Source organism: Cryptotermes secundus, unplaced genomic scaffold, assembly GCF_002891405.2.
Source record: "Cryptotermes secundus unplaced genomic scaffold, Csec_1.0 scaffold180, whole genome shotgun sequence".
NCBI lineage: Eukaryota > Metazoa > Arthropoda > Insecta > Blattodea > Kalotermitidae > Cryptotermes > Cryptotermes secundus.
The window spans coordinates 6,002,230-6,014,683 of record NW_019718619.1 but is presented as its reverse complement, the minus strand read 5'-3'; the positions used below and the strand labels follow the sequence as shown (position 1 = coordinate 6,014,683).

Here is a 12,454-nt window from a genome sequence, read left to right as displayed (position 1 = left end):
CGGGTGCTTAATGATGGGATATTCTAGCAGGACAATGCACCGTGTCATCGGGCCGGAGTTGTCCAGAATTGGTTCGAGGAGCATTCTGGAGAGTTCCGACGAATGGTGTGGCCACCACATTCGCCCGACATGAAACCAATCGAGCATTTATGGAATGTGGTGGAGAGGTCCATTCGCACCCAAAATCCTGCACCTACAAATACCTGGGAGCTGTGGGCGGCTATCGAGACGGCATGGCTCAGCATCTCTCAGAGGTCTTCTGTCAACTTGTGGAATCGATGCCACGTCAAGTTGCTGCACTTTGCAGGGCTAGAGGGGGTCCTACACGACACTAGGTACCTATCCCATGACTTTTGGCATTTCAGTTTATATCTCCACCATTTAACCTCACACTAAATGGGGGTGAGTGGTCAGCCTCATGTTCTTACCGCTTTCCAACTCCCACCGGGAAAATCACCAATATACATAGTATAGAACTTTCAGTAAATACGGACAGCACAATCCAAAATATGTAGGCCTATTTTATGGCATAAGGAGCAGGGAGATCTAGTGCTGAATTGTTACATGTTTATGTTACTTCCTCTGACGTCATTATGGCTGTGGCTATTAACAACATGGCCTCACCTATAGACCCACTTACTGTTATCTGAATATTATCAGTGAAAGCAGCGTGGAATTAAACCTCGAGTACTTTCCGATATATTTTTTTTTCACCGGCGCCACAGCCCCTTTTGGGCCCTGGCCTCTGATCTTCAGTTTTATGATTATTGTACAGACGGTAGGACTCCTTGAACGAGTGATCAGCTGGTCTCAAAGCCTCTACCCAAACACAGGACAACATAAACACAGAATAAACACATACACACACCAAACAACCATGCCTTCTGTGGGATTCAAAGCTACGATTCCAGCGTTCGAGCAAGCGAAGTCAGTATATGCCTTAGAGTGTTGGGCTACCGCGATCGGCTTTTCCCGATATTTAATTTCAAATAATCAAATGCATAGTGCTACTATTGTTTTATAATTACAGAAGAATTTTTTCTTGCTCATTTTCATATATTGATCTGTTCTCACTTGTTGTTGGCATACGGAAGCTGAGAGGGTTTGTTATGAGTATATTACAGCAATCCAGATTCTCTTCCGGAGATATTGTAGGAATGACAGAGATATGGACGAATAAGTGCAGTGAATATCAAGATTAATAACAGGTAACAAAATGGCGTATAAGTTTAACTACGTTGAGACATAAACTCAGCCAATTTAGTTCTGTTCCACCTTGAGTTTTTTTTTTTCTTGCTGCACAACTTGTGCGCTTCTAAGTTCACTTTCCTTCTAGGGGTAAAGGTAAGGTAAAGTAAATTTGTCCCGGTGCTTAACTAATTAAGCACTACGCTATGAATGCATATTGAGGAGTGGATGTATAGACCCACGTTTCCTTGATCAGCTTCACGCCACAGCCGATTTAACCCCTGGANGAAATGCATATGGAGGAGTGGACGTATAGCCCCACGTTTCCTTGACCTTGGCACTAGCTAGAGGAGAGTGGTCAGCTTCACGCCACAGCCGATTTAACCCCTGGGAAAGAGCCCCCAGTACCCTTTGGATAGGAGGTTGGGTGGACTCCAGAGCTGGTCTGGACTACATGGAGAAAAGAAAATTCCGACCCCTTTGTCGTCCAGCCCGTAGCATTGACTTGAGGGTCGCTTGGAACATAGGAGGGTTCATTATACGGTGGGGGGGGGTTACTTTCTCATTGAGTAGTGCGTGATTACTGTTTGGTCTACCTCTACTTCTCGATTGTCAGTTGATATTTGTCCCATTATTCATAATATATAATCAAAGTCCGTCGTTTCGGCCCTCTCCTGAGTCGTATTAATATAAGCGTCGTAAGGGGGTTTCGTTAATGGAGGATTAAACAGAATACTGACATTGAGCGGTACCATTCTGAAGACTTCAGTTTGGAAGTGAAAACAGATAATGCTTAAAGATGTAATAAATCGGCTACAGACATAAAATGTGTCTCAAATATGACAGTATCATTGTAAGAGTGGTTTTTGCAAGATTTGAGGTTTTCACGGCCATGACTATGAAATGTGCCGTCTTCTGGGATGTGGCGCCGTGTAGATCTTGTGTGAGCCAACGTTTTGGAGGCACGTATCACCTCCATCATCAAGGTAGAAAAATCTGCGAGCGAGGAACCAGCGTGAGCAGGTGACTACAGTATGCTGATTGCTGGCTCGCGGATTTTTCTACCTTGAAAATAGAGACGATACGTTCCTCCGAAACGTCGGTTCACGCGAGATCTACACGGTGCCACATCCCAGAAGACTGAAATCTTAACAATGATTTAGATTAACCATTAAATATAATGATTACTACATACATCGCCTGTCTTAACATTAAGAAAAGTCTGCATTTTACATGAGTCTCATAAAAAACGGCTATTTTTTTCCTCAATTACATAAGCAATTGGTCTTCTTAATGAAGACGTTGTGCGTTTTCTGTCTGGTAGGAATACATTGTAGTACTGACACTTCTTCTGGAATGGCTGATAATTTTTAGTTCACATGTTCACTTTGAATGTGTTGGATTATGACATGCAAATTCTGTACATTTGGATTCTTTGTTCTTAAACATTACAGTGTACCTGTCAAGTGTTTGATAAGTTTACTCTACATGCAGTAGAGAATTGTATTATTTCTTATTCCATACAAGAGGCACCAGCGAAAGTAACTGCGCATTTCAGGATTCCACTATCATTCAATTATTGCTTGTATTCTATTTCTGAATGATGACACCTTGAATGAGCACAATGTATTTCCGACATTTCGGAAACTCTTGGTTCTCAACTTTAGTGCAAAGTGAGTACCCAGTGTCTGCAGCACTGCCAGTACATGAGGCATGTGTTTGCGTCTTCAGGGTGTAGTCACTTCTCCTCGAGTGTGAATATACTAAGGATCACCGAAAATTCAGGAAATGGAGCTTTTAAATATTTTCTATGCCACCAGCCAGAAACAGCGTCGATCTGGCTTTCCGACTAACTCCGTGGAGAACAGTGATCTTTGAGAAAACATTCAGAAGTTTCTCAGCCTTTTCAAAGTTGCCACCATTCTATTAAATCGGAGGCTCAGTACCGTGTTTCTAGGAGACCACCATGGGTCTCTACCATAAGTCAAACAAATCCGGTCTACAACTTCCTCTTCTCTTTCTCTGAAATCCTTCCTCCAACTTCGGTCAAAATACTGTCCTCGGTACCCTGTTTGTATACAGATTTAGTGTATGTTATTCCTCTAAAATGATATAACAAATTTCACACATGAAAAGAAATAGGTCGAGTTACAGCTCTGGAAATCTTATTCTTTACTTTATTATACACCAGACTGGAAGAAAAATGATTCTAAGCTGAATGGCAGCAAGCACCACCAAAAGTTAAATTTCATCTTAAATTTTTATTAATGCAATTTGATTTGCTAATGTCATTCACGAATATTTAAATTTGCCACGTTTCCAAATGACCTATTAACTATCTATATGTCCTGCTGTCTGGTTACAACACTTCCACTGAAGCCCCTTTCTGTCTAAAAGTAAAAGTAAATGTATCTCTGTGACAGGCCGTGGAGGCTCATAGGGTTGTGAGATGTTGAGGTTCCCACATTTTCTAGACAGTCCGCTCATAGATGGCGGTAAGGTTGTCAGCCCTACGCGCCGGCCGCCCCTAGCCCTCAAGAACATTCCAAGGATATTCCTGGTACTCATTTCTATTAGAGGCTGAGTCTACCCCAGAGTCATATTGCGGCTGTAAGAATTAGGTCAATTGAAAAAATTCCGATGACCTCATCGGGAATTGAACCCGCGACCTTTCAGCTTGTAGCATAGTGCCTCAACCAACTACGCTACCGCGTACAACCCGCCCCTTTCTGCGTGTCCCTTCTAAACTGCTCACCAAATATAATTAAAAAAATTATATTTATTGAAAATTTTCCATTGGCTGTGTTATAATTTGTTAATAGAAGGAGTAGAGGCAGCTCCTTTAAAAGTCATGTTCATCAACTGTACATCAAGAAATGAGGAATTTCTATCAGAATGTTGGGGTAATGGCTCAACCAATCTCAGAGGTCTTTCGAGTATTTTCTGGCTCTTTCTTACTTTCCAATAAGGAAACATCGTTTAATGTCTAGCCTATGTTAGTCACTTCCTAACATTGCACTGTGACTCCAACACCTACAGAAACTTTTGAAGACTCGAGCGAATGGGTGGCAACTTCTTGTACTACTTATCACGGGTATTCATTATCTCGCATCACACAGTAAGAACGACACTCTTGGAGACTAATACAGAGGAATAAATGCGTTTAAAGAATATTACCAACCTAACACTTAGTTGGTAACTGATGAGTGTCGTGACTTGTTTCCAGATTTCCAAAATATTTTGAATATGTTGAAGAATTCTCTCAGCTATTGAATATACATGCGGTTGGTGATATCAGGCTGATGGAATTATATACGTTCGTACAGCTGAGCCGTTAGTACCTGAGAATAGTCACTTTGAATTCAAATCCTTAAGCAAAATTAAATAATGTAAATCGTCAGTTAGTGATAAAATTCTGGCAGAACTTGAAGGGAAAAGTTACGTTCTGAAGTCTATAAACTCATTAATCTATTTGGATTAAAAAAATTACTGATCAGTTGAATGAATCTGTTATTGTACCAGTTCACAAGAAGGGCAATGGAACTCAGTGCAGTAATTGTTGAGGCATGTCACTCTTATAAATTTTGTATAAAGTTTATCCCACATTCTTCCCTCAAGACCAAGTTCGTATGTAGATGAAATTATTGGGGATCATCAGCGTGGATTTCGACGTAATAGATCAACAACTTGTCACAGTTTTTGCATTTATCAGATACTGAAGAAAATATGTAAATACAATGAGATAGCTATCCATAGAATTCAACAATTCCTCTAATTCAGTTAGGAGGGAAGCACTGTACAATATTCTCATAGAGTTTTGGGTACCCATGAAATTAGTTAGGCAAACTTTTCCCTACTCTTAAGGAATTAAGCACTATACCATGAAAATGTATGGGGGGTGGTGGTGGTGGATGTATAGACCTATATTTTCTTGACATCAGCACTAGTTGGAGGTGAGTGGTCAGCTTCACGCCCCGCCTGCTTTGCTCTAGGCGAAAGAGCCCCTGGCTCCTTTTGGATAGGAGGTTTGGTGGACCCCAGAGTCGGCCTGGACGACTTGGAGAAGAGAAAATTCTTGCCTCCACCCTACTCATATCCGACCCTGTCGTCTTCCTATACCGACTACGCTATTACGGCTCCCTATTAGGCTTATTACAATGTACTTAAATGAAACGTACACTAAAGTTCGTCTAATTTTGTCTAATTCCTTTCCTGTCAAAATGGTTTAAGAGAAGGAGATGTTTCAGCGCCACTGCTTTTCCGAAAACTCAATGGGACTGAAATCGAATGTGACACTTCAGGTTTTCTTCTATTCTGATGATGTAGATCTGTCAGAAGGTAATATGTATATGCAATAGATACCATAGAAGCTGTAATTCACGCTAATAAATAGGTTTGTCTAGAAGTAAACGCAGAGGAAAGCAACTGTATGTTGATGTCTCCCCGCCAGAGTGCAGGGCAAAGCAGATCATTAAGATAACTAACAGAGCCTCTAAAATTGTGGCAAAGTTAAAATTTTGGAACGACAATAACAAATCAAAATTTGGTTCAAAAAGAAGTTAAAGCAGATTGAATTCTGTTATTGTTTGCTAAGATTCAGTCCAGAAAATTTATCTTCTCGTCTACTGTCTAGAAACGTAAAAATTAGAACACACAGAACTACGTTTTGTCTGCAGTGTCTTCTATGAAACTTGGTGCTCACACTGAAGGAGGAGTATAGAGCGAGGGTGTTCGAGACATCGTGCTGAGGGGAATATATTAACTGAACAGTGATGAAGTGACAGGAAGTTGGAGTAACTTGAATAATGAAGAGCTTCATAACATACACTGCTCGCATGTGTAATTAGATTTATCAAGTCAAGGAGGATGACTTGGGAACGGAATATGGCACTCATGGGGAGAAGATGAATGTATATAGGAAGGTGATGGGAAAGCCAGAAGGAAAGACACCACTAAGATGATACAGATATAAGTGGGAAGATAATATTAAAATGGATCTTAAGGAAATAGGTTGGTGTGGTGTGGAATGAAGTAGTCTGGCTTAGGATAGGAACCAGTGGAGGGCTACTGTGAACCCTCGGGTTTTATGAAATGTTGGGAAATTTGTGAGTACCTGAACGACTAGGGGTTTTTCAAGAAGGACCAAATTTCATGAAGCTAATCGCTTGTTTAGATATGAAATAGCTACTGTCATCCTATTTTCCATAGAAAGATTGCAAATCTTCATGTGGACTACTCTTAATGTCGCCTCAATCAAACCGCGAAATACAGGTAACATATTTTTGCGGGGTCCACATCGCCGATCCTGATGATGGTTATGATAATTTTTTAAAATCTGAGGCTTAGTCAGTTGAGATAAAAGATTTCCTTCGAGAGCCTCCTACTTCCATTTTGAGGACAGTGTTCAACCAACGGCGTACAATTCCTCTCACGTTTTGTAGAGAAGAAGGGTGTCATTAAACTACCATTCGCTAGTCTGTCCACTAGTCATAATCTCTGATCGAATAAAGGCTAGAGTTTGTGACGAGGATGTGTTATTAAACTGATATATATTGCACATTTCGCGTCAGCTCTTTTAGTTAAGAACATTATGATCGGAGACAGAGGTTAGTTCCATCTATTGGAACAGGTTTCAAGCTTCTCTCTGACAACGGAAGTAGAACCAGATTCCGAAATTTCGTGTTCTTAAACCAAAAACAAGAAGCTGAAAGTGTCCGTCATCCGTGTGAGTTTAAATGCAGTTCTCTTTTCAGTGAGCCAATTAATGGACTCTTTCATTTAACTGCAACAATCGTGTCTATATAAAGGTGTGTCAGTACAAACTGCCCTGTACTCCAAGACCAATAAAGACATCTCAGTTAGCCTTTTGCGCGTTATGATCATTACACAGAACGTACAGAGCCAAGAATGTTACCCCCCGCTTTGAAACACCACATGGGGTCCCTTTATTTTAAGTGCATCCAATTTAACAGAAGCGTACGTATTGTTTTATGGTCATTAATACGCCCCTATTGGCCAAGGGAGGTTAGGGATATAATTTTGTTACGAATAGCATGACGGCGATATATTTGGGAGCGCGAAGGAGTAGATATTCCTGTTTCCATCTGATTTACAGAAGGGCATTTCATGTAACATTACAAATATTATTGTTAGTACAATTATACCCTTATTTAAGTAAAGCGCAATTTTTCAGAATATAAATATTTTCACAGTAGTGCACTAATTTTGTTATACTGCTAACTTCTCTTTTCCCTTACAAACCTTACTTAAAAAGAAAGCAGTCTTACATATACACGGTGCCAAATCCCAGAAGACTGCTTTCTTCATAGTCACCGCCGTGAAAGCCTCAAATCTTACAAACCTTACTTATTCTGTAAGTGGAAAAGGTCTGGAAAAAGTCATATGTATTTGACTTACTGTTGACTCTAAAAGGATGGCTCAAAGGATGGCTCATTTCGTCTCTTGCCCCAACTTGCATGCACGTAAACAAAAATTAGGCGATTTTTCTTCTACTCCCCTCTTATAAATTTACGAGGAATTTTATGTTAGACTGAAAAGTAGATACACGGAAACTACTTTCTTTGTGAAACTTGCAAATGCTACAGAATGAACGGAACGCTGAAGGAACAAAGCAAACTCTCCTATGTTCCAGGTTCTTATAATAAATTAATACCTTATAATCCATTGTGATGAAACCGTTCAATATCTGGACGGACTTAAGATATTTTTGAATTGTAGACTTCCACAAAACAGTGCAATATTATGGAATTCAAAGTAACTAAATCCATATCTGGAAATGGAAAGGGGGTTGTAGATAAGTTACTTTGCGAAAAATTAAAAAACTGCTGTTCCAAACCAATTTCATTTTATTCTTCAAATTTATGTTTCACAGAGTATGTTTCTTCCTTCCACAGGTTTCGTTTATGTATATTAAATTACAGTATAAGAAATTATATTAAAACGTTGGGAAAGTTAGTTTCAATATATCCAATACGTATATATTATGCATTCAAAAACAGTATAACATTACTTAATCTTTAACCGTAGCTACTTGTTCGCAAGGAATTGGTACGAAATTAAGTCGTACATTAATCTTTCCTCGATTTAATTCTCCCCACCCCTGCATTTCAAGTCTTATTAAATTAATTCACATAAGATCTACATGGTGCCACATCCCGGAAGGCGGCATTCTTAACAGCGATTTAAATTAACCATTAAATGCAATTCTTACTGCATATATCGCCCGTTTCGAAGTAAAGAAAAACCTGCATTTTACATGAGTCTCATAATAAACAGCTATTTTTTCCTCAATTACATAAACAATTGGACTTCTTAATGAAGACGTACGTTTTCTGTCTGGTAGGAATACATTGTAGTGCTGACACTTCTTCTGGAATGACTGATAATTTTTAGTTCACATGTTCAGTTTGAATGTGTTGGATTATAACAAGCAAATTCTGTACATTTGGATTCTTTGTTCTTAAACATTACAGTGTACCATTCAAGTGTTTGATAAGAATTTTACTCTATATGCAACAGAGAATTGTATTATTTCTTATTCCATACAAGAGGCACCGGTGGAAGTGACTGCACATTTCAGGATTTCACTACCATTCAATTATTGCGTGTATTCTATTTCTGAATGACGACACCTTTAAAGAGCACACTGTATTTCCGACGTTTCGGAAATTCTTGGTAGTCAACTTTAGTTAAAACTGAGTACCCAGTGTCTACAGCACTGCCAGTACATGAGGCACGTGTTTACGTCTTCAGGGTGTAGTCACATAATTAACATAATCATTATAACGATAATATATCTGCTCTGTGATGTAGCGGGAATAAGATCATTTCATTTTGAATTCCGTGATCTAATTTCAGTCCTGAATTCTTTAGAAAATTTAGCAGCATAACAATATTCCGCAGAGAGAAATTTTGAAAATATTTGGTATATATGGTTTTCATTAAGAGACCTGACTGCAATATGAGACATAAATAGTTCTATATATTTAATAAATTAAAAGCTCATGTGAAATAATTTGTTACGTTAAAGGTCTACAACTATGCTGGACGCACCTTTAAATAACTCACTGAAGAAGCAACTGGGCTAAGCTTTGCATCGCCTCTCCTTTCACTTTTAAAAATATTCCACGCGAATCTTATTCCGCTGGAATTACTGTGTTCTGTGAAGATTACGTTAGGCCGTAATCGTCTGTTGATCACAATAAAAACGGTTTGCAGTTTATAATCGCAAATCCAGACCAATGGCAATAGAAGGTTTTGAGAGTAACCAGAACACGACTGAGATTCAAATTAAGTGCCAAAATCAATAATACAAACAATAAATATTTGGCTGAACTAGTTTACTGCCTTCTGATGAAGAGATAGTTTTATGATTGTTTCATACCAACGCAGTGCAGAGAAAATATGCAGAACAAACACATCCATTACACTGCATATCCCTGTTCTTGTGTCTATAGTTAGAGGAGTTATAGTCTGTCGTATTGGTAGTTCGGAATGCTGTTTCATAACGTTTGCAGGTGTAAGTTGTGGAATTCTAGATTTTCTTTGCCAGAATGAAATATTTATTTCTTTTTAAATTTGAAGCTTCCTAATTTGCACCTTTAGCGAAATATTTTAGGGAGATGAAATTAAGGAAGATGAGGTGATGAGTGAGTGTGTCAGAGTTTCTGTTTGTAGTATAAGTGGGCGAAATGAGAAATGCACACAGACTTTAAGAGGAATTTCTGAATAGAAAAAAACAACTTGTTGGACCTAGAAGTAGATGGTGTAATAATAGTATCCAAATCAATCTCCAAAAATAGGGCTTATACCATTGTATTGTCTTCATCTGTCTAAGGCTTCGAATTAGTGAGTGGCAGTTTCGAAGATTGTAGTGGAACATCTGTTTCAGTAGAGAGACGGGAAATTAAATGACCAGCTGAGTGCCTATGGGGTTCTAAAGAACAACTATCCATGAATTTAGTAAACTAAGTGTTTTTGATATGTTATACTTGTCGACATTGGGACGTATAATTCATTTAAATATAGCAATTCCATTGTTCTTTCCTGAATTGCTTTCTTTTTCTTGATGTGTTCTAGAAACTATAAAAGTAGGGTAATAGGACACTAATTATTATAAAAAAGTGCTTTAATATTATAATCCCTTCAAGAGCTAAAATCGGTAACGTACAAATTCCAGAATTTTATTCATCTGAGAAGAAACTATTTCCATCTTCGTAAGCATGTTGGTGAAAATCCTTTGGAATTTTATATCCCATTAACCATAATAGGCTCATGGTTCTTCCCTTTTCGCTTCTTGTAGTATTTTACAAATATTTATTATTACTATGTCCTTGCTTACGTATTTTCTTTATTTTTTCGGTGATTTTCGGTTCCAGTCCTTTCCGCTCTCCCGGGTTTGAGACTACGTTTGCTTACACTAGATCTGGCAGTTAGATTCTGGGACTGAGTCAAATATTCGCATTGGGAATCACGTAGGAACATGATTCAACTTCTCCATATAAGCTGACTCTTCCATCGTGTTCTCTTTACGAGATCAGTCATTTCTCTGTTGTCATTCATGCTCAGTCCTGCTTAAGATTGGTTCAATGCAGATCGTTGTGACAGTTAGTAATGATGGAGCAAAATGCGAACATTTAATTTTGTTTCAAGACAGACAAAACGGCTGCTAAAATTCTCCACAGGTTTATGGTGAAAATTCCTTCTCTCATACATGGGGTTTTGATTGACACGCAATATTTCGGGACGGCCATGAAAATCTCGAAGATAACGAGCGCAGTGGACGACCAAAAACTGTTTGAACGCCTTACATGGTCAAACATTTCGGAAATTGAGTTCAGCTCTTCGGATAATGGAAGAGAAACTCGAAATTAGCAGAGAAACAATTTGCAGAATCTTAGTGGAAGATCTCGGAAAACTGGAGATCTGCGCTAGCTTTGTTTATCACTGTTTGGTCAAATTGCAAGCTTTTTAAGAGTGTATTCAGTCTGTGGATGACTATCCTTCCTTGCTTGTCTCAGTTAAAGCGCATGATGGGACCTGATATTTCCAGTACGATCCCCGAGCAAGGAGACAAAGCATGGAATGGCGTTCTCTAAGCTCTCCAAGCCACAAAGAAGATTTGAATTCAAAAGTAAGAAATCAGAGTAATGTTGGTATCATTCTTTGACAATTAGGGAATAATTAAAAAAGAATATGTTCCGCCATGTCAAGCGGAGAATACGAAATATTATGTGGACTTTTTGTCTCGTTTGGTTCAAATAATTCGTCCAGTAAGATCTCAGTTTCAGGAAAGAGGAAGCCGATTCCTCCTCTATGAAAATGCGAGTCCTCACGATGCAGTACCAGTACAGCAGCATTTGGCAAAGCAATGGTTTCCATTATTTCCATTATTTCATTTCCTTTAATTAAATAACTCCCCATTATCTTTATTATTCTTATTCTTATTCCCCAATGTAGCGTCTGGTTGACAGGGAGCAGATCTGAATACACGGAGGACATTGACAGAGAAGTAACAAAGGATTAGCTGACATGCAAATGAGTTCAAAAAGTGCTTGCAATAATTTTATGAGCGAGCACAAAAACGTGTGACATTTCAAAAGATTATTTTAAAAATTATTTAATGATAATTTTTATTTTTAACGTATTTTTATTAATATTTATGGAGTGCTGGAAATTGAGAACCTTGCATAATCAATGGAATAGGCATTCCTACTCTATCTTGTCACGTGATATTGGAAAAGTAATTACTCGTATTTTCTGAATAGATTTGTTTAACAATTTGGTTGATGTCGACAAAAATATTACGTGACCATTGACAGAAATCTTTAGATTTGAAAGAATTAATAGAATAAAAATATTCCGCTTTCGGGAGAAGCAAACATTTCGGGTTCTCCCCCCCCCGTCTAATTTAAAATTTCTTGCATTAATCTTAGTTCCATTTTCATTTTTCCTTTTTGCTTCCTTTTTCCCCTCCCTTGCTTCTGTTCTCTCGGGTTTGACATTAGCTTCGATTAGATGCCCAATGGAATGGATATTCTTACAGTATGATTTCACCTGATCTTACTTATGGAGTTGAGCCCTTCTTGAGGAGAAGCCAAATCTGCAACTACTCAAGAATTTCCCAGCATTTTATGGAACCCGAAGGTTCATTACCGTGTTCACAACAGCCCTCCACTGGTCCCTAATCTGAGCCAGACCAATCCAATCAATACCATCCCATGCTATCTCTCGAAGATCCATTTTA

The 12,454-nt window shown here is 38.6% G+C and overlaps 1 protein-coding gene across 2 annotated transcripts in view; it reads left to right on the top strand.

Annotated features, from left to right (window-relative positions):
• The window catches only part of LOC111861851 (homeobox protein abdominal-B), a 452,675-nt gene that overhangs the window by 219,457 nt on the left and 220,764 nt on the right, over positions 1-12,454 (top strand). The gene's annotated exons all lie outside the window — the stretch shown is intronic.